At 48.4% G+C, this 21,527-nt stretch overlaps 1 protein-coding gene across 4 annotated transcripts in view; it reads right to left on the reverse strand.

The window, feature by feature from the left end:
• TRPV4 (transient receptor potential cation channel subfamily V member 4) overlaps nt 1–21,527 on the reverse strand; it is a 601,330-nt gene that overhangs the window by 118,560 nt on the left and 461,243 nt on the right. The window lies entirely within an intron of this gene.

Raw genomic sequence — 21,527 nt, forward strand, 5'->3', positions numbered from 1 at the left:
TTGACCAGAAGAAATCACTGCATCTGCAGTTGAGCAACAACGATTGAACAGTCTGCAGACCGTCCTTAATCCCTGCCTGTTGCATGCTTCCTCATCTCTCAGCGCCCCTATAACCAGATGCATGAAGATGTATTATGCAGACCTTTCACACCAACCGTACTGAGCCTGGCAAGGGGGCAATGCAAACTGTCTTGTAACACAATTCCCTAGCAATACAGTAACACAGTCTCTATTCGATTTTTTTTATATAGCAATGTTACAAACTTCAATGTTTTTCAAAAGAAGCTGGGGTCGAACCACGGCTTAGAGTATCATATGTGGAGGTGGGTGGTAGACGTTAAAGCCTTCTGCTGCCAGCGTACGCTGTCTTGGTGGTTTTTTACTACACTAGTCTACCAGGGGATCGTGGGAGGTGTTAACTGTAGACATATTTGGTTATGCTGCTGTTTCAGTCATAGAAGGTAGCTGCCCTTTGAATGAGAGATCTTGCTCTCTGGATTGTCTGGATTTAAGAGCTGCTCATGGAGATCATTTCTAAGGTGGTCTAAGATTTTAAATTTCATGAAGGGTGACTCTGCCACTGGGCAGTGCCTCCTCTCATGGGCTAGTATAGTAAAAGCTTAGTAGTGAGCATACCAAGTAGAGGGAACTATCCGAGGGTCAAGTTGGCCGTTCATGTCCATGAGGCTTTTAATGCTTTGGCTTCTCCTGGGCAGATGTCTGTTCTAAGTCCACCATGCATTCAAAGGAGCAGTGTGGCACTGTGCTCCTGCACATTCAACATCCTTGGGCATGTATGGGGACTGGCCTGCTCTGGACTAATGAGGTGCATGTATGCGGTCTGCGTGTGCTCTGTTAGCTTCACACAAGCAGGAGCTTGTATCTCAGTCGTGTTTTTGTATCTATAAAGACATCAGTAATTATTCTGGGTGTGCCCACACGCATAGTCCAGAAGATGCCTTTTAGTGTGTAGATCGGGCTACTATTACCACAGTTCTTCTACTGGGAGTAGAAAAAAAGGGGTGGTAATAGAAAATATTCACCAGCATCTGTATATGTACTGTTTCCTTCCTGGAACCAAACTTAAAGTCAAACAATGAGGGTATGGATTCTGTAGAATAAGAACTACACATTTTGAAGATTACAACCTGTAGTGTGCTAGTGAACGCGATTGCCTGTTTGCTGAAATATCCTTTGAACATTCTCATCTTGTCCTGATTTTAAGTTCCTCAACAAGATGCGTTCACTCAATCGCCCCATCCAAAAAGCATGAGCAAGAGGAAACCTAGAACTCTTGTCCTGACATAGTCAAATATTTGCAGCTGAACTGGAACTATAAGAAATAATGGGAAAGAAGAAGCAGAAAAGAAAATACCGCTAAAGTGCTGACGGCATGCTGTATTGTCTCTTTGCTTGAGGGAGCCATCAGTGGAAGAAGGAGCTGTGCTAGCAGAGGATCAGCACTGATGAGCAACCACCCTTCTCCTTTCCATGGTGAAAGACGTAGAGATGTACATCTAAGATATGGGAATTCAGTTGAATCTAGAAGGTTGATCCCAGTGTCAGGCAAGAGAATGATTGTGCTATTCCCATATAACCAGCAAAGTAAATAACTCCTGAAACTATTGAATCAAAGGGGGAACAAACTTGATTTGAACAAGGTGGGAACTTTCACATCGAACTCAGAACCGAGAACTAGCTCTCAAAAACTGACCGATAGGGCGGGACTCAAACAAGAAAAAATGCATGAACGATTAGTAGGTGTAGCTGCAATGTCTCAGCGACAGAGACTGATAGGAAAACAAAGATGTGGTGGGGCCACTAGTGATTTAAACGAAAAGCTGACCTCAGTCTGATGAGCAAATGTGTTTAGAGATCGCCAGTTTTGTGCCACATCTTCAGTGCACTATGTGGAAAAAGTGGATCATCTACAGAATTTGGTATGGGCCTGCTATAGATGCTCCACAAAATCTTTTAATAGTTAATTTAACTACATAATTATGGCAGACGGGCATAAAACGTAAACAGTAAAAGAAAAGAAAAAGAAAAAGCTCTTGGGAAGGAGCAGGAAAGTGGAACAGGACAGATTATGAGCCTCGGAGATCAAAATCAACATGGCAACGATAAACAATGAGGATTACTTTTGGGGCAGAAGATTTTTACTCTTCCTTGATGTGGGCTCTGAAACCACATTGAGCTTCAGGGCCGAAGAGGTCTGTCCTGGAGCTCGGGGCACAGTCCAAGAAGCAAGTAAATTATAATTGAAAGGTTGCTGCCTTCTCTGAAGTGGAAAAGACAGGCCAACTCTTGAAAAAGTTGAAGTCTGAGACAATGTCATCTCTTGCATTAACTTAAGATAGCCCGAAAACATCTTCTCTTGGGTGGTTCGCTTGCAGAGGGCTGTTTACGTAGCAATGAATGGTGGAACAGATAGCCTTACAATGCACTTGATGCTTTTCTTTTTGCCTCGGACACCAAAGTCGAACAGTGTAGAAACTATTATTGAAGTCATACGTGACATATCATTTAGTAGAGAGAGAATTCTTAGAAAGTATGATGTACATTGAGCCCATATTAATTTATTCTGAATGTTATAGTCTGTCTTTTTAAGCTATCAAAGTCTACACAAAATAGAAACAAACACAAAACTGAATGAGTCTACATAGTACATTGTCTTTATTGTATGTACATTTTACTTTTCAAGCAATTATCTGTTATACAGATGAATAGTCAGACAAGTGGACAAATGGATAAACACACAGAAAAAAGAGCAGAACGACATAGTGACCAAGCAATGACTTGATCCACAGACCAGAGGCAGAATACAGACCAATTGATGGACACATTGATTGAAAAAAGACAGCTAACTAAGGGACTGATAAAAGATGGTTGGACAGGTTGATGGACAGACATACTCACAGATAGGCCGATAAACAGATGGCAGAGCTATCAAAAAATGCACAGAATGATGGATAGAGAGACAGAAAATATACCACTAGACAGTTGGACAGGTCAATAGACCATCAAACAGATAAGAGCAAAAAGCACAATAGATGGACAGAATGCAGAACAATGTCATACATTCACTCCAGTACAGAGATCTGGGCCTAAATCCATCGTTTTTTTGCTCCCCATGCCATTCCAATTTGAAACCAGCCATATGCAATCAGTCTTGACCATGTGCCCAATGGGAACAGTCCAGCCCGAACTGACAGGCCAGGTCCTCCCTGGACTGGAAACAAGCATCCTAGGACCGGTTTTGAGGTTTCACCCCTCAGCCAGGCTCGCTTGACTCCAGTGGCATGGAGAGCACGGGACCCATGTCTGGGCATACCCGTCCCACTCAGGGTGACAAATACAAAATGAACAATCGATGGACAGAATGCTAAACAATGTCATACATTCGCCCCAGTACAGAGATCTGCGCCTTAATGAGCTAAAGAACGATGAGAGCTTCAACCCAGATCTGGGAGTGAGTGTCTGAAAGGTTTCAGCGCTCCATCCATCATCTCCTTGTGTTTGCTTTGTTCATCCTAAGTTGGCATGGTATGCCCAGACGTGGGTCCCGGGCTCACTGCGCCACTGGATTCAAGCTATCCGGGCTGATGAGGGGTGAAACCCCAAAACGGGTCCTAGGATGCTTGTTTCTGGTCCATGGAGGACCTGGCTTGGCAGTTAAGGCTGGACTGTTCACATGAGGCACAGGGTCAAGACTGATTTGCATATGGCGGGGTCTAAACTGGGGTGGCATAGTGAGCAAAATAATGATGGATTTAACCCAGATCTCTTCACGGGGGGTGAATGTTTTGATTTGTTCTGCATTCCGTCCATCAATTGTGTGTCTTTTGCTTTCTCACCGTAAGTGCGCTGGGTATGCCCAGACGTGGGTCCTGGGCTCACTGTGCCACTGAATTTAAGCTATCATGGATGAAGAGGGGTGAAACTCTAAAACCGGTCCTCGGATGCTGGTTTCTGGTCCAGGGAGGACCTGGCTTGGCAGTTCGGGCTGGACTGTTCCCATGAGGCACAGGGTCAAGACTGATTTGCATATGGCCAGGTCTATATTGGGGTGACATGGTGAGCAAAAGAATAATGGATTTAACCCAGATCGCTTAACTAGGGGTGAATGTTTTGATTTGTTCTGCATTCCGTTCATCAATGGTGTGTCTTTTGATCAAACAGATAAGAAGCAGGATAAAGACACATGAGAAGTGATGAACTGCAAAAACCTGAACAGTTCAATTAGTTTTATTGTGGATGTCGCTTGAACATCGCACAGATCGGAACTGCAGACAGGAGAAACCGACGGCACCATTATTGTTTCCCTTGTACCGCAGTCCAAGGAAGTTGCCTTCCTCAACGTGGTTTGAACAGATGCCAAACTTCTAGTTGCATCTTTTGTGCCCTTAGCACTAAAAGGGACGGGAACATCGCCATTACCATCAGGAGGCCTTGATTTACTACCACAGAGGCTGTGAGAAAAGGAAAGAGAAGCGAGCCCGTGCACGCGGAGGGCTCCGTGTCCTGTTAAATCATGGTCTCGCGAGAGATTGCGCTTCATAAAAAGCGTCGAGGAAGAAGATGAAACCGACAGCCCTATGTAATTGTTCCCAATGTCAAGATAAATACACTTCGGGGGCAGATCCTGCTTTTCCTTGATGGTCTGCGGTTCTTCAGCTCCGACCTGAAGCCCAGGGCTTTCTGGTAATCGGCAGAGGAACACTCCGTGCTAAATCGCCTCTTTTCATGAGCAGGTTACAATGACCTTCTGGGAAGGGAAAGGCTGCAGTTCTTATACATGCACTTAGTCTGTGGATAATGAGTCTTTCCGAATATTACCTAAAAGAACTAACATACATGCACCCGAAAGCTATACTTTTATTCTAGTACTGAGAACGCAAGGGCTTAATACCGTCTGCCACCTTCACGGATCACAGTGAGGCACAACGACACTTTCAATTACACGTTTTCAACTCACATGGCTCATAGTGATGCTGGGTACCAAAAATGTGTCTAAGCCACGGTACACAATGATGAGTTAATACTCAATGTTTAATCTATAGGGTCACGGTCAACCGCTTGCTGAAGATGGTTACAAGCTACAAACTTGGTAAACCCAGCTACAGGCTTGCTCACCTTCAATGGTGTAAAGACCATATTTTTTTTAGGTTTAAAAGAAATAAAATGATGTTTTAATTTCCAGTCGATTTCACAATCATAAATGCTTTCGCTTTGCCCTCCACATTTTTGTATAGGAGTCTGTAAGGGGAGAATCAGGAACACCAGGTAAGTAAGCATGCGATTCCCGGACCACCTTCTGTTTGGGGTCCTCCATCGTGCGCTGTCCTTTTGTCTAATCAAAGCCTCCCACAATCATACAGCAGAGTTTTATATAGCGCGAACTTGACCCGAATCCAATCAGGTATCAGAGCGCTTTACATAGCTCCAGTTACGTTACATGAGGACACACATTCATTTTTTGTTAGGTACGGGGAGATTAAGTGATTTGCCCAGAATCACAGGATGTTTGGCGTCATTACCAAGACTCGAACCCGGTTTCCCCAGGTCCGAGGTCGAGCGCCCTAACAGTTAGGCCAACTCCTCTCTTCTTTGTGTACGAAAGAAAACACAATTTACATGCATTTCATCAACAAAGGTGAAGAATGCATATTTTGCTAACCACTGTGATATGGACCTCCTCCATTTGATTTCCTGTTTACTTCTGCTGTGGCCAAAGCGAGGTGCCATGTTGACCTGCTAGGAAGACTTTACAACTGTTACTGGGTCCTGTGTTCTTTGTTTTGAGCCTTGTCGAAATCAAGCATTGCTGCTGGGAGGAAGGAAGGAATGGGTCAATGTCTGCAGGCGGGTCAGTTGGGGGCTATCAGCATCTGCGGCATTGAGTTATTGCTATGAAGGCCTAAATAGGATGACAGGGGAGTTCTGCCCCTGGCTTCATCAGCTGTTCTGCCTCATCCATCACCAATAGCGGGGCGTGGCCTAACATCATGGCTGGACAGACATCTTCTACTGAAGCTCCTGTTGATTGCACTTATACGACAGACTGGGATGGCCGCTTGTTGACAGAGCCCCCCGCATTTGCCCAAGAGAGTCTCTCAGGCTCGAAGTTTAGTCAACGAACCACGATGAGTGGCCGAGGAGGCGGAGTGCGCATCGGCCTGGGGTGTAGCGCGGCCCTGGGGCAGCAACGGAGCATATTGGAAGCGCTGTGGCACGGACTGAGCACCCAAAATTGAAACTCTGCAGACAGCACGGCGGCGGGCGAGAGGCGGCAGTGTGGGGCAGTATAGCATAGTTGGAAGACCAGTGGGTGGTCTGGAAGTTTATTCTGACCAGCGGTGAATGGACAGCTGAGCTCTGTGCATCTCCAACGACACAGATTGTAGTGGAGTGGACTGCTTTTGTGATGAACTGAAAGGCGGCATATTTATGGGAAGGTTTAAACCAGGGACATAGGTACCCTATATAATTGAATGGCTGGCATATATATCGTGGCTGGAGTAGGCAGGAAACACCGGCTCCAACCCTAGAAAGAGGTCAAGGTGATAGACTATGCCCATTTTCTGTTCTGGAGGAGACCAACACCCAGGGATACAGAAGGCAGGCCGGACGCAATCCGGGATCAGGCCCTGACCACAATACATTGCGAATCTGAATACACACAGTGGTGGGTCTGGCTGGAGGTGTTAAGCAGCGTTGAATATTCACTGGGGCCAGTGGAGTAAATGCAGTCAAGCATTATGGTGAAAGATAAAGGTAATCACTCAGCCCAATCCAACGAAATACTTAACTATGCACAGCTCATGCCTATGCACCAGGATATGGCGGAGAAGGGCAGAGGTGAGCATGCTGATGAGCAACACTAGTAGATGGAACAGACCTCCTCAGTAGCAGAGGGATTGGTGGCAATACACACTACTCGAGATGAAATGATCCATAAAATTGACTCTATAGCTATTGATGTGAATTTGCTCCACTGCGTCTTGCATAAGGTCTCAGAGTCACAACCACTGAGCAAACGATGAATAGCTTGCAATCCGAGGTCAGCACTTTACGTGATACGTTCATGGCCTCCAGAAACGTGTGGTGCACTTTGATGAATGTGCGGAAAATGCTGAAGAAAGATCACGAAGAAATAACTTACGGTTCCTGGGCTTTCCTGAAAAGGCGGAAGGACCGTCCACCGAACTGTTCCTTGAAAACTGGCTCACTAGGGCACTGGCTCCCAAGAAACTTTCTACGTTTTTCACCATGGGGAGAGTACACAGTGCTCTGGTTCCCCCACCGCGACTGGATGCGCCACTGAGAGCTATCATAGCCGGGCTATTCATTTTCCTGATCGGGATGCTGTCTTGCAAATCACACGTGCGAAAGACCAGCTCTTGTTTGGGGGACATCAGATATCCATCTTTCCCGACTACACACAACCGGTGAAAGATCTACAAAAAACGTTTGTAGCAGTAAAACGACGACTACGAGACTTTAACTTGAAATCCAGCCTCCTCTACCCAACCAAATTGAGTATAGAAAGTAATGGAAGGGCATTGTTCTTCTCAGCGGCTGAGGCAAGTGACTGGCTGGATACTTAAGAAAGACCTGAAGAGGTGGTAGTACTCCCAACAAGTTCGTCCTCATTGTCAAGCTTAGCAAGGCAGCCAAGAAATCTGAAAAAACAGGACCAAAAGCTTACAGGTGGTAGAAGCCACAGCCTGGGCAGGGTCCAGGTGTGTCCAGATGGAACATTACGATTGCCAGACACCGTCCTGGACTCTGGAAAGTCGTCTGTCACAATCTACAAGCGGTGCTCCGAATGAAGACGCTTATGATTAACCCATATAAGTACCTGTATGTGTAGTATATCTAAGTCTGTGGAACCAAGGAATGGTTGAATGTTTCTGATAATGACTGATCTGATAGTCTTCGCTAATGAATACAGGGGTGTGGTAAGAATATTAAGTGGGTGTGTCTCTACATCCTAGCTATTGGTAGACGGGGGATTAGCACCCCTGGTGACGAGTACCCGGACGGGGAGCTGGAGGCATTGACTCACACCCCACCGGCAGACTGGTCATTAGCTAAAAGCCAAAAGCCAAAATATGAAAGTTTGGTTTTGTGTTTTTCTGTGTTTTGGGATTCATTGGGTAATGGGGCGAAGGCGATATTCCCTCTCCTAGTCTCCTTTGGTGGGTTTGGGGGGGCGGGGGGGGTCGGCATTGCCCTGAGGGGTGGGGAGTTGGTTCATTTTTGGGGATGGGAAGGGTGGGTATCTCCACAAGTATGTCGTTCTGTGTTGCCCAAAGTGAAGTTAGCAGGGTTACTGGTGTATACATTGTCTGAGAAAATGTCGACCTATACTAGTGATATGTATAGAAAAAATGTTATATGGCAGCCAACATTACTAAAATGATCACATGGAATGTCCGTGGTATGGCCGCACCTGAAAAGCGTAGAAGAGTGTTCGCCTATTTGTGGAGGTTTAATATTGCTGTGGCCTGTTTACAGGAGACGCATATGTGGGGGGATTCACTTCCATGTTTACAGAAACGCTGGAGGGGGTCAGTTATATGTCACATCCTACTCTGGTTATGCGCAAGGGATGCTAATCTGGGTGGCCCCGGGGGTTCCATTTCAGCACCTCCATCACGTAATAGATCCGGAAGGGAGATAAATTATTCTGTATGGTAAACCAGATGGCAGAGACTTGCGTATCATCAATGTATACGCTCCTAATGATGACTGCCCCATGTTTTTAGGACTCGCGTGGCGTTGCAGCGCAAAGCGCTGCTCGACTCGGCGAGAATTATTGTGAACGAAGAGCCCCGCCCCTCATTCCCATTGGCTGGCATCACCGTTTATGCTAAACGGTGACCTGCCATTGGAAATTAGGGTTTTTGGTTCACGCCCTCTTGCCTCCGAGTCGGACTGGCTCGCCTGCTTTGCTGCTGTTGCAAAGCACTTTCTTATCTTTATGGGGCCATGTGTTTCTAGAAACACATGGCCCCATAAAGACAAGAGATCCCCATGCTCTGGCTGCAGCGCGGTCCTCTTTCACTTTCGGGTACGCGCTTGTTATTTCCTGCTCATTGTCTTTTTTTTTTTTTTTTACTGCTGCAAATCTAGATTACCTCTCATTATAGCGAACCCTCTCCTCGCCTTAACCACCCATTAGTGTTCATAAAGTTGCCGAACGGGTATGTTTTTGGAGGCGATCTCTGAAGGGGCGTTTCCTGCTCTGCGCACAGTTGGCGAGACACCCGGACCTCCTCAGGAGGGTGGCAGAAGTGTAACTAAACTTGACGTAGAATTAAGGGGGGGGGTGGGGGTGAAGGCCAAGAACAGAACCCGCGTGCCACCCTCATCCAGGGCATTAAATTAGAACATTTCCTCTCAGACATTCTGCTTATACGGAAATCGAGGAGGGATTTTCAGTCAATCTTATGCTGTTATGTTGACGACGCGCTATTCTGCTGTAACCACGCATGTTTACTTTGATAATTCTACTTTCGTCCTGTGATCTACTTTAAATTACAGTTCAAGCTCCCGGTTTTATAGTATATTTATTTGTTTTTAACATTTCCGTCCATATTTATATATATTTATTTTTCCTCAATTTATCTTTTGTTATACGGTTTGATTTTTGGTGCCTGAAAATAAAATCCTGTAACTGTTTTTCGCTTTTACTTGTACATAAAATATATTCTCACACATGAATTTCTATGCAGGTTAATGAGCCGTTTTACAAAACAAACAATACATTTTTGTTACTGGGTTGTTAAAACGATAATGCAATGTTTATTTCGGTTAAGTACCTATTGCCGAGCATCCGTTTATAAACGTAGGTACTTCCGGGAAGTTTTGCTCTTTCTATGCTGTCAGTATACCTCTGTATTGGAGTGCTTAGTGACGTAGTGTGTGTAGTTAACCTAAATATTATATGGTTTCCGGTTGTTCCATTTTTATGTAGAAATACCCATGGGAAATGATTTCACATTTGAATCATTTGTAAAAATGAGTAAAACAGAAAATTTGTAATCTTAATTCTACTAGAAATATCAAAAGGAACAAACAGGCTGGGGTTTCACTTATCTCATTTCCAACGTGTGGCTTGGTAATTTTTGTGTTTTAGACGGGGTAGGTATGGTACGCTGGGCATCCCAAGTTCATTTCAGATTATTTACCGGTCAAGAATGAGGTCGTCTGAGCCATCCTTCAGGAAACAGATTGGGGGTTCACGTAAAAAGGTGTGCATCTCACAAATGGATCGAGCTGCCTTCAACAATTACTAGTGTCATAGCCTGGCACATGGACTTGGCTTGCCCAGGCAAAGAGTAGCAGAAGTTCACATTTTGTCGGTGTGACATGCCATAATCACATAGCGCATTGGTAATAGGGCTCGAGGCAGAGTTTTCGTCTGCCAGCGTGGTTAAAATAGGGAATACTGTACCGAGGGCTTACAACCCTACATTGTCCGTTCTTGTATCTGGGATCTTCTCAAGAGTCATTTGCCTTGCAGCATTAAAAATATTCCCGGATATGTCCACCTCAACCTGTGCATGCGCATATATCCTGCACCCTGACGTGTAGTACCTTTATTTGACAGTCATTAAAACAAGCATTTGCAATGCAATAGGTCCCGCATTTATGCGAGTTTAAGCTATTGGCATTGTAAATGACAACGCATTTTATTTATGTTTTTAAAACGAAAACAAAAATAAAAGGCATTGTTATTTGCAATGTCAATAGCTCAAACTCGCACAAACGCGAGACCTATTGCATTGAAAAATGCGTGTTTCCTAATGTGGTTGAGACGGTGACGCCGTTCTTGAGTTGTCCGTTACTTTTGGCTGGGAATGTCAACTGTATAATGAATGGGATGTAGGAGCGTGAACCCAAATGCCAAAATACCAAACCCCGAATGATGAAGATGTTATGAGACGTACTGGATGGATTTTCCTTTCATACCCCGGCCACTGGTACGTTCAGCCGCTTGGACTGCTGGTATGTGTCGGCTGAGCTTGGGCCCAAAGTAAAGGAGGGATCCAGATCTCGATCCCGAATTCCCCTGTGGCGAATGAACGTGGAAGCATTAACAGATCCCCCGTTTGTAGAGGAGGTAACGGTAGCTCTCCAAAAGTACTTTGAGGAAAACTGGGGCACAGCTTCAACCTGTGTACTCGAATGGAAAGCCATGAAGGTAGTGATGCGGGAAATATATATTAAAACATCATATGGAGTAAGGCAGCAATTAGAAAAGGTTGTAGCCACCCAAGAGGAGAAGGTAAGCAGACTAGAGAGGGAGGTCCCTATGGTTCCTCATAAGATGGCAGATTCGTGTGCAACAAAAGAGGCTCTTTTAACAGACCTCCGTAGGCTAGAGAAACACGTTTATATGGCACATCGTCAAAGGCTACACATAGAAGGTGATAAAACAAAAGCGTTGCTGGCGTGCCTAACACGCCGGGAATCCCCGACGGACCCCATTCTACAGCTACGTGACAGTAGCGGGAAATTAGTATGCTCCCAAAATGAAATTGCCAAGGTCCTAGTGAGACACCTTGAGGGGTGTATAGAAGCGGATCGTCGCCCAGCCAGGATGAGGTGACAAACATTTTAGACTTAGTTGAGCTCCCCCGACTGGAACAGGAAGCGGCCGAAGCCCTGGAGATCCCTATAACTAGGGAGGAGGTGATGTTGGCCATTCAAAAACTAACACTCGAAAAGTTCGGGTAACGACGGACTACCAGCAGAATTGTATCAGAAATTTGCCCATCTGCTGGCTGATAGGCTCTTAGAAGTCTATAATGAGGCAATTCAGCTGGGCGTTCTGCCGCCGTCTATGCGGGAGTCGCTAGTTGCCATGATATCGAAACCTAACCGAGATCCCTTACTTCCCAACTCATATAGACCAATCTCATTACTTAATTTAAATGTCAAACTTCGCATTGGAATACTGGCGGCATGTCTCCTGCCGGATATGTCAATCTTATTCATACGGACCGGGCGGGTTTATCCCAGGGAGAATCATTGCTCGTAACTTACGTCGATTGGCACATGTATGGCATGCCCCGGCCTTGATGGAAGAGGACTGTGTACTCTCACAGTTAGATATTGAACAGGCCTTTGATTCCATAGATTGGCACTACATGTGGCTGGTTCTGGAAAGGGTGGGTGTAGGTGCGCGGTTCCTTAAATGAATTTGGCTGTTATATGCAACCACAACGGCAAGAGTCAAAATCGGTATGGTGGTATCCCAACAGCTCGCTCTGGGTCATGGCACATATCAGGGATGCCCATTGTCTCTGCTGCTGTTTCCAGTAGCTATGGAGCCTCTGGCAGCCACCCTACGGTAAGTATTGGAACCATGGGGGATCCGCCTGGGAGAGACCAAACATATTTCTTTCTACGCTGATGACACACTGATTTATTCATGACAGCCGGAGCACTCAGTCCCGGTACTCCTTGGGGGTGATGCGACAATTTGGAGTAATCTCTGGTCTTTATACAAATCCTGGGAAATCTAAATTTATTCCCATTGGACGCCTGTCGTAGCCGACGGATGCGGAGCTGCCATGAGTGGAGTTGCCGTGGACGGGGGAGGGGACGCGATACCTTGGGATAAGACTGGCAAATAATGCCTCCACGTATTTTGATCTTAATATCGGGAGAGTGATCGAGGGTCTGAAAGGATCTGTACGATTTTGGAAGGAGCTACTGTTCTCTTTAAAAGGCTGTGTCGCAATTGTGAAAATGATTATTCTACCCAGATGCCTATATGTGTTGCAGAACTGCATATATAGATACCACGTCATTATTTTAAAACATTGGATGCTGTGGTGATGGACCTTCAGTTCTGTGAGGAAATAGATGGAGAAGAGTAGAGCTGGCGACATTGCAGAGAGCATGGGCTAGGGGAGGATTGGAGGTGCCCTGCCTGGAATTCTAGTACATGGCTTCCCAGTTGCAACACAATTCATTGTTTAGATAGCGGATATAATTGGGGAAAAAAGGCTGTTGCTGGGTACGCATCAGGGCCACCCACTACTGGAGCTACTGATGCTTGGGAGAGGCGTTCCGCCCTTGACCCCATATGTGGTGCGTCATGTGGCCACGGTGTGGCATACGGTAGTGTAGCGGGTGATAAAAAGGGCACCTTTCACGCACGATATGTCTATATGCGCATTGCGTCCTTTTGTATGCATGGCTGATTCAATGTCTGTGAACTGGTGGAAGGAAGGGGGATGTCTTACATTGGGCGACTTGTAAACGGAGGGCAGATATATCACAGGAGCCGAGGCAGAAGCCACCTTTGACTTCGGGACAGGCCCGTTTCTGCAATATGAGAATATTCCAAGTGTGGCAAGGGAAATTTGGCCAACATTTCCTGAAGAACCCCCTAGCACTAAGATGCTATCAGTAATGCTGTGTATGGCACAGGGCAGATGACTGATATCACACCGTTATAGGGCAATACGAGACGATCTATCGGGAGGAGAGCTCCGGGTACATACAAAATGGGCAAGGTTATTATACAAACCTTTGACAGATAAAGAATGGGAGAAAGTACACGAGGGGGTACGAACAGTAAGTTCTAACTCGCGTTTTAAGCTCCTTCAATTCAATATAGTTCAAAAGACATACCTCAGTCCTCTAACACTGCATATTATATAACCTACCTGTAAAGACGAATGTCCGAGATGTGGAGAGAATGCAGCAGATTTTATGCATACGGTCTGGACATGCCAGGCGCTCTGTGCTTATTGGGGCAAGGTTCTTGCTTGCCTGTGGAAAGCCACAGTATGGTTGGTGCCTGAGGAGATCAGGCAGGTCTTATTAGGCCTACTACCCTCACCTAAGGGCAAAAAAACTGTGCAGAAGGTTTGTCTTGCTGGGTCTTGTGTTGGCAAAACAACGGATTGCTATAGCATGGCCGTGTCCTAGACCTCCGAAATATGAAAGCTGGATTATATGCCTAAATGGGCCACGGCAGAGCGGATCCAAATGAAACTTGTGACATCGGATGAAAAGCTTGAGGAGGATCTACAGGAATGGTCCCATAGGATAACAGAACTAAAGGGGAACAGACCGTGGATGGGGAAGATGGCTCTGATGACGGGGGGTTGCCCCAAGTGTACCCAGTCCCCACTAGACTTGTGGGGAAAAGTTTGTAAGGGGAATGCCATGTGACACCTAAGAAGACCATGTAAACCAGTATAATGTTGCTTTATTGGGCACACTAATGAGTGACACGGAGTGGGGGGCGTGGTAGGGGATTATTGTTTGATATGACGCACACTGACATTAAGTAGCTGAAATTACAGCTGAATTGAATTGAATTGGTTGTTTTGGAGATGTAAAGTATAACGACTTGGCTCCTGTAAGCATGCCATGTTGTATATGAAACCAAAAAAGCCAATAAAGGGGGAGGAGCCTAGCACGCATCCAAGATGGTCGCGTGAGCACAGGGCTCCCCGGACCCTCGCTGCTCCTCGGAACTTATCCTGACTTTATCCTGACTTGGTTGACGGATTCTGGAAGATGAACGTTGGCTGAACCCTAAACTCTTTTCAGAAACCAAATCGGACCTGGGAGACCTGATCTATGGTGGTTTGAACTTTTGAGGCCCAACTGATGGCTGTGCCCGGTGCGAATGTGAACTGTGGAGCCGGGGCATAGTTGAACAACAACGGCATCGGGGCTGTGCCGGCGGCCGTCCCATCACTTTCGGTTTCACTTTTGGATCTCTGAGTGGCTGGACCGTGGAGTTGCTTTGTGCGGCTGGGTTTTCACTCGGCCTTCGCTTGGTGCCTTTGCCTCCGCCTGATACCAGTGTGCCCATTGACTTTGATCCTCTCGCACCGCCACATTGCGGTCTCTGGTACGGCTCGTGTCTGCTTCGCCTGTGCCCCTTCGCCGCTTGCTCGGTGGTCCCCTTCGGCAAGCGTGGCTCAACATGGGTGGCAAGGGGGATCCCGAGAGGCGTAAGACCAAGACATCCCTACGTGGGGGACCGGTCCAGACTAACAACATGGACCGCTACACTCAAGGTAAAGGGTCCCCTGGGACGGCCAGTGTTCTCCCGGATGACGCTGGTGGTGTTCCGTCCGTCCCTCCGGATTTGTCATTGCAGGACATCATGGGCGCCATTGACGGCATCAAGGAGACCATCGCTAAGCAGTACGAGGCCTTGGCCCGTAAAATCGACACGGTGGCCATTGATGTTACGCTAATTCGGGCGGATCTCTCTAAGACCAATGAGAGGGTTCAATCGCTGGATTTGCGGACGTCCACCCTTGGTACGGATGTGTCGGACCTGCAGACTGCTCTTGGCGACCTCAAGTCGGCCAACGACCTGATGGCCCGGCGGCTGGAGGACTTCGAGGGACGGGCTCGACGCAATAACATCCGCGTCATAGGTGTTCCAGAGACCTCCGACAATCGCCCGGTTGATCTTATGGTTGAGGATCTCATCCTCAACCAGCTTGCCCCCGCTGGCCTGAGTAAGTTCTTTGCCGTGGAGCGGGCCCATCGAGTCCCAGGCGGTCGGCCGCGACCGGGGGCTCCCCCGAGGCCTATTGTTGCAAAACTTTTTCACTACAGAGACCGAGATGCGATTCTGCAGGCCTCACGGGTACATGGCCCGGTCCGATATGAGAACTTATCCGTTAACTTTTTCCCGGACTTCACCCAACTTGTCCAGAAGCAGCGGATGGGCTTCCAGGGGGTGAAGCGCCGTCTCCGGGACCTGGGTCTCAAGTACTCTATGCTTTTTCCTGCTAGGCTCCGAGTGGAATACGAAGACCGGACTACCTTTTTTGACTGTCCTGCGAGTGTGAGTGACTGTCTGGATTCTCTGCCGGACCGGGGTGACCGGCCTGGGCCTTCTGGTGGTACCGAGGGTGGCGGGCCTCTTTCGGAGTGACTTTTGGTCCTTGACTTTGACATTTTGTTTTGTTCAGCCGGGTTCTACTTCTTTTGTACATTTTGTTTAATTATGATCTGTGTTGGGGGCGGGCAGGGATGGGTCCCTTTCCTCCTCCGGGGTCTTTTCGTAGAATGGGGTTTGTAGGGCGACAGGCACACTGCAAGTTGGGGTGGTTTTTTGGACCGCAGGGGTGCAGGGTGGGGGGGAGTTGAATTCGGGGGGGGGTTGGTGGGTGGGAGGGGTTGTTTGGATTTGTGTTTTTTGTTTTCAAGGCAAGGTATTGGCTCTGTTTCAGTTTCAGGTGTCGCGCTATTTGCTGGGGGACCCTTGACCTACTGGAGGGGATGGGGGGGGGGACGGGTTGAGATTGATGTCTTGGAACGTCAACGGATTGGGGGATCGTATCAAACGGGGTGTTGTGCTGCAATATTTGCGTCGTTTGACTCCTGATGTGGTATTCTTACAGGAGACGCATTTGGTTGGTAATGTTTGTCATGCCATGAACAGGGGGGGCTACCGACTCGTGGCCCATTCCGGTTTCACCACCGGCTCCAGAGGGGTGGGCATTCTCCTACGATCTTCACTTCCGCTAGAGATCAACAGGGTTGTCCTAGACGATAGAGGGCGCTATGCGGCCCTGACTGGGAGGTGGGAGGGACAGTCCCTTTCCTTGGTTTCGGTTTATGTTCCCCCGGGCCTCCAGAACTCCACTTTCTCAGACTTGGGTCGTATGCTGCTTGAGCTTCCTGACAGTCTTTTGCTTATGGGTGGGGATTTTAATTCGGTTGTTTCGGGTGATCTGGATCGCCACCCGCCCAGGGCCCTCCCTGCTGCCCAGGCGTGGCTCGGCGGGCTCTTGGATACCCTCGGTCTGGTGGATTGTTGGAGGTTAATGCATCCGACACAGTGTCAGTACACATTTCACTCTGGGGCCCACGGCAGTCTCTCCAGATTGGATTATTTTCTTATGCCCGCGGCCCAGACTGCCCGGATTCGAGAGGTTAAGCACCTGGCCCGGGGTATCTCTGATCATTCCCCACTGTGGTTGCTTTTCGACACCGGGACGCGGTCCGCTGGGCGGATCGCCCCTATTAACCCTTGGTACTTGCGAGACCCCAAGATTCGTGATAGCCTTGTTAAGTCGATTGATCAGTATTTTCTCGAGAATGAGGGGTCGGTGTTGTCCTCAGTGTCCCTGTGGGAGGCCTTTAAAGCAGTGCTCCGCGGGCATGCCCTATCCCAGATAGTGGAGGCTAAGAGGGTTAAGAATGAGGCGGTGGTGAAGCTGGAGACTGAAATATCGGGGATGGAGGCAGCTTTGGAGACGGGTGTCACTCAGGATGGGCTTCATGCCCTCAGCTTGAAGCAGTTTGAATATAAGTCTCTTGTTACGGACGCTGCCAAGACCATATATAGGGAGCAACAGGGTAGGTTGTATGATGCCGGGGACAAGGCGGGTAAACTGATTGCTTGGTTGGATAAGAAGGAGAGAGTGAATCGTGTGGTCCCGGAGCTTCGGGTTTCGGATGGAGTGTGTGTGACTGAGCCTGGTGAGATTGTGGAGTGTTTTGCTGACCACCTCCGGGCGGTGTACTCCCCGGTGTCTGATAGAGATGAGGATGACTCTCGTCTCTTGCTGCGGGATATTGCCTTGCCCGGCCTATCCGTCGAGGACCGTGAGCAGATGGAGGCCTCCCTGTCTGTCGACGAGATTGCTACCGCGATTCGTTCCCTTCGCTCAGGCAAGGCTATGGGCCCCAACGGACTGCCGATTGAACTGTATAAACTACGCCCGGATAAAATCGTGCCCTTCCTCCGTCGTATGTTTCTGGAGTCGCTCGAGCGGGGTTCCCTTCCCGACGACCAGCGTCTGGCTACTATAGTTGTGATTCCCAAGGACGGTAAGCCACGAGACCGCTGTGCCTCATATAGGCCTATTTCCCTACTAAATGCCGAACCGAAAATCCTTGCCAAGGTCCTCGCTAATCGCTTGCTGAGAGTTATATGTGATTTGATACATCCGGATCAATGCGGCTTTATCCCTCATCGTAATACCGCTCTCAACTTGCGGCGTCTACATGGCGTCCTCGCTAGGGCGGAGTACTTCTCTGAACCGGCCATATTGGTTTCCTTAGACGCCACGATGGCCTTTGATACCATCGAGTGGCCATTCCTTTGGGCCGTCTTGGCGAAGTTTGGCTTTGGGGAGGGATTTATTAGTTGGGTTAAGCTCCTCTATGCTGGACCAATGGCTCAGGTTGTTGTCAATGGGCGGGTTTCTCGGCCCTTCGCTCTCGGGAGGGGTACTAGGCAGGGGTGCCCGTTGTCCCCTCTGCTCTTTGCTCTCGCCTTGGAACCGCTCGCTGCCTGGCTCCGCTGGGAGCCCTCGATTAGAGGGATCCGGTGGGCCCCGGGCTTCGAGGATCGGGTCTCGTTGTACGCGGATGACATTCTTTTGTACCTCACCTCGCCGCGGAAGTCGCTCAGTGTGCTTTTTGATGTCCTTACTTCCTTCGGGAGAAATTCGGGTTTGATAATTAACTGGTCCAAATCTTGCGTGTATCCTATCTCCGGTGGCCTTCCTCTCTTGCCGCCTCGGCTTCCGATCCAAACATCTCAATCCGGCTTTAAATACTTGGGGGTGTACGTTTCGTTGGATCCGGCGGTCCGCTACGAGCAGAATCTCCTGTCTCCCCTCCGGCGTTTGAGGGTGGATACGGCTCGGTGGTGTAAGTTGCCCTTGTCTCCACTTGGTCGCGCAGCACTGTTTAAAATGATGTCCCTTCCCAGATTTCTTTACGCACTCCAGAACTCCTTCGATATCATTCCGGCGGCCTACTTTAGGGAAGTGGAGAGTTTGCAGAGGAGACTGGTTTGGGACGGTCGTGCGCGTATCGCTTTGGCAAAGCTGACTCTTCCCTGGTATGACGGGGGCATCGCGCTTCCTGACATTAGAAGGTACTATTGGGCCTCCCAGCTGTCTGCCATTAACCCTGCTACGTACGCTCCTGGTTCGAACCCGGCATATGAGATGGATAAATTCCTGCTTCCCGGCGGTAACTATAACAGAGCACTTTACTCTCGATCTGCCGGAAGGACCCTCACGAGCCCTACTAGGATTGCGGTACGTGTGTGGACGGCGGCGAATGTAGCTGTGGGCTGGAGTGAGCGTTTAACGTGTGCTACTCCTTTATTCGCCTCAGAGCGCTTGGGAAGCCTCTGGACAACGAAAGGCTTTGAGCACTGGGATACGATCGGCATTAGCAGAGTGGGGGACCTATGGGTTAATGGCGCGGTTAAATCCTTCGCGGCGCTTCAGAGCGAGTACGAGCTTAGTGAAAGGGAGTTCTTCCGCTATGCCCAGGTTCGGCACGCCCTACTCTCGGTCTTTGGGGAGGGGACCACGGTCCCTGTTTCTTCGCCTCTCGAGGACCGTATACTCGACGGACACGTCCCCGACAGTACTATCTGATTTATAAAAAACTAATAAATAATCGGGCTGATCTCTTGGTGCGTCTTCGGGAGGCGTGGACGGGAGATGGGGTTGAGTTGGACGACGAGGACTGGCAGTCTGCGCTGTCATCCCCTAAGGAGGTCGCCATCCCGGCCCGTCTCCGTCTGGTCCAGCTTAAGATTCTCCATCGTGTCTATGTGACGGGTCCCCGTTTGGTTTCGATGGGGTTTTCTGACGACGGGCTCTGTAAGCGTGGCTGCGGGCTCAGTGCCACCTTTCTCCACATCCTCTGGGAGTGCCGCGAGGTGGCGGAATATTGGCGCCAGGTGCATGATGTTATGAAACGAGTCACTGGGGTCGCTCTGCTGCCGGAGGTGCGCCGATGTGTTCTGAATGTGTGGGAGCCCAATGACTATAATGCGGCCCAGGCTCGGTGGGCGGCCCTTGGAAACATGATCGCAAAGAGAGATATTGCGCAGCTTTGGGGTTCCCAACGGCCTCCCACCGTGTCCGTATGGAAGGAGAACATGGACTGGTGCATGTTCAGGGAGAAGACGGTGTATGTGGCTCGTGGTAAACCGGGGGCGTGGGGTAGAATCTGGGGTCAGTGGAATGTGTATCGAGGGACTATCTGTTCTCCCCCCCTGGTGGATACGTCTGAGGTTGCCTTGTCCCCCTGATCCTTGAGGGTTCCTTGCTTAACTTGTTCATCTGTGTATAGATCTGGTTTTCCCGCGGCCCCCCCCTCCCTCTCAGATCCCCCTTTTTATTGACCACCCTAGGGTGGTCGGGTGTGGAGTTCCTCTGCTGTGGTTAGACGCCCTTTCAATGTTTTTCGCCTTGCTTTTTGTTTTTCTTTACTTTGGTTAATATTTATGTAAAAAGGGTATATCCTGACGTCCCTTATGTGCAGTCTGATCTCCTGTAATTTAGCGGAGCCCCTGTGGGCCAGTCATTGTTTTTTGAACTGCTTGATCATTTCTGAATACTAGCGGCCGGCCCAGGAGGTTGTAGGCCCGTGCTTGTACCCTTTTTCTCTGCACAATAAAATAAAAAAAAAAAAAGCCAATAAACTTAGTTTAAAAAAAAACAAAACATCACGAACAGAACTGGTTGCAACGAATAAAAATTGACGATTATCTCTCTTCACCAACTGCGGTGGCTTACTGAGTCCCCCACGGTCCATCCTTGCCCACCCTTATCAACCTATACATCGAACCACTCAGAGTCCTACTTAAGAAGTCAGGGATCCTCTATCACCAGTACTCCGATGACACACAGCTGTATCTAAGTCTCCTTATATCTCATCAGCTCTCCACTACCCGAAACTCTGTTCATGCCTACCTGTCCTCTCAAACTACAGCTAAACCCTTCTAATACTGAATGATCTCCCCTTCGAAAACAACACCTCCACTGCAATCCTGGATGGACACACACAGCATCCTCACCAGTAAACCCCCCATTGTTGACGGCGTTAAATCTCTGGTAGTCATCCTAGACAAAAGTCAACTTACATTCTCAAATCAGTACCATGGCCAAAAACACTCATCACCAACTACTTCTGTGGGGAATCCGAAGCTTCATCTCAGAACAAGATGGTCAATCTCTTGCTCATACACTGGTGCTCTCCAGAATAAACTATTATAATGATGTCCTGACTGGTTTCCCCAAAACCCATCTCACCCCCTGAAAGCAATTCTAAACTCAGCAGCACAGTCTGTCAACAGGGCCATAAGAAATAACCACATTGCCCCCATGCTGATCACTCTCCGATGGTTGCCTGTTGAAGGGAGGGCTATCTACAAGACTGCCTACATTACCCAGAAAGACCTGCACACATCCACTCCCTATTACAGGGTGGACAAACTCAAGCCATCAGGTGGCTCCAGGCCATTGCTCCTTGAACCCCATCCTTTAAAATGGAACAACTGATGGCACAATCCTTCTCCGGAAGCGCAACCATAATCTAGAATTCACAACCTCCAAATCTGCACACAACCACCTCGTTGGCGACTTTCAAATAGGACCTGAAAGTCCTGCTCATCCAATGGTATTTCAGCTAAAACACTGTAATGAACTCTTGGCACAGACCTCTATACTACCTCAACCTTTGCAAGACTGTATACTACC

The sequence above is a fragment of the Triturus cristatus genome, chromosome 11 (genome assembly GCF_964204655.1).
Source record: "Triturus cristatus chromosome 11, aTriCri1.1, whole genome shotgun sequence".
Taxonomy (NCBI): Eukaryota; Metazoa; Chordata; class Amphibia; order Caudata; family Salamandridae; genus Triturus; species Triturus cristatus.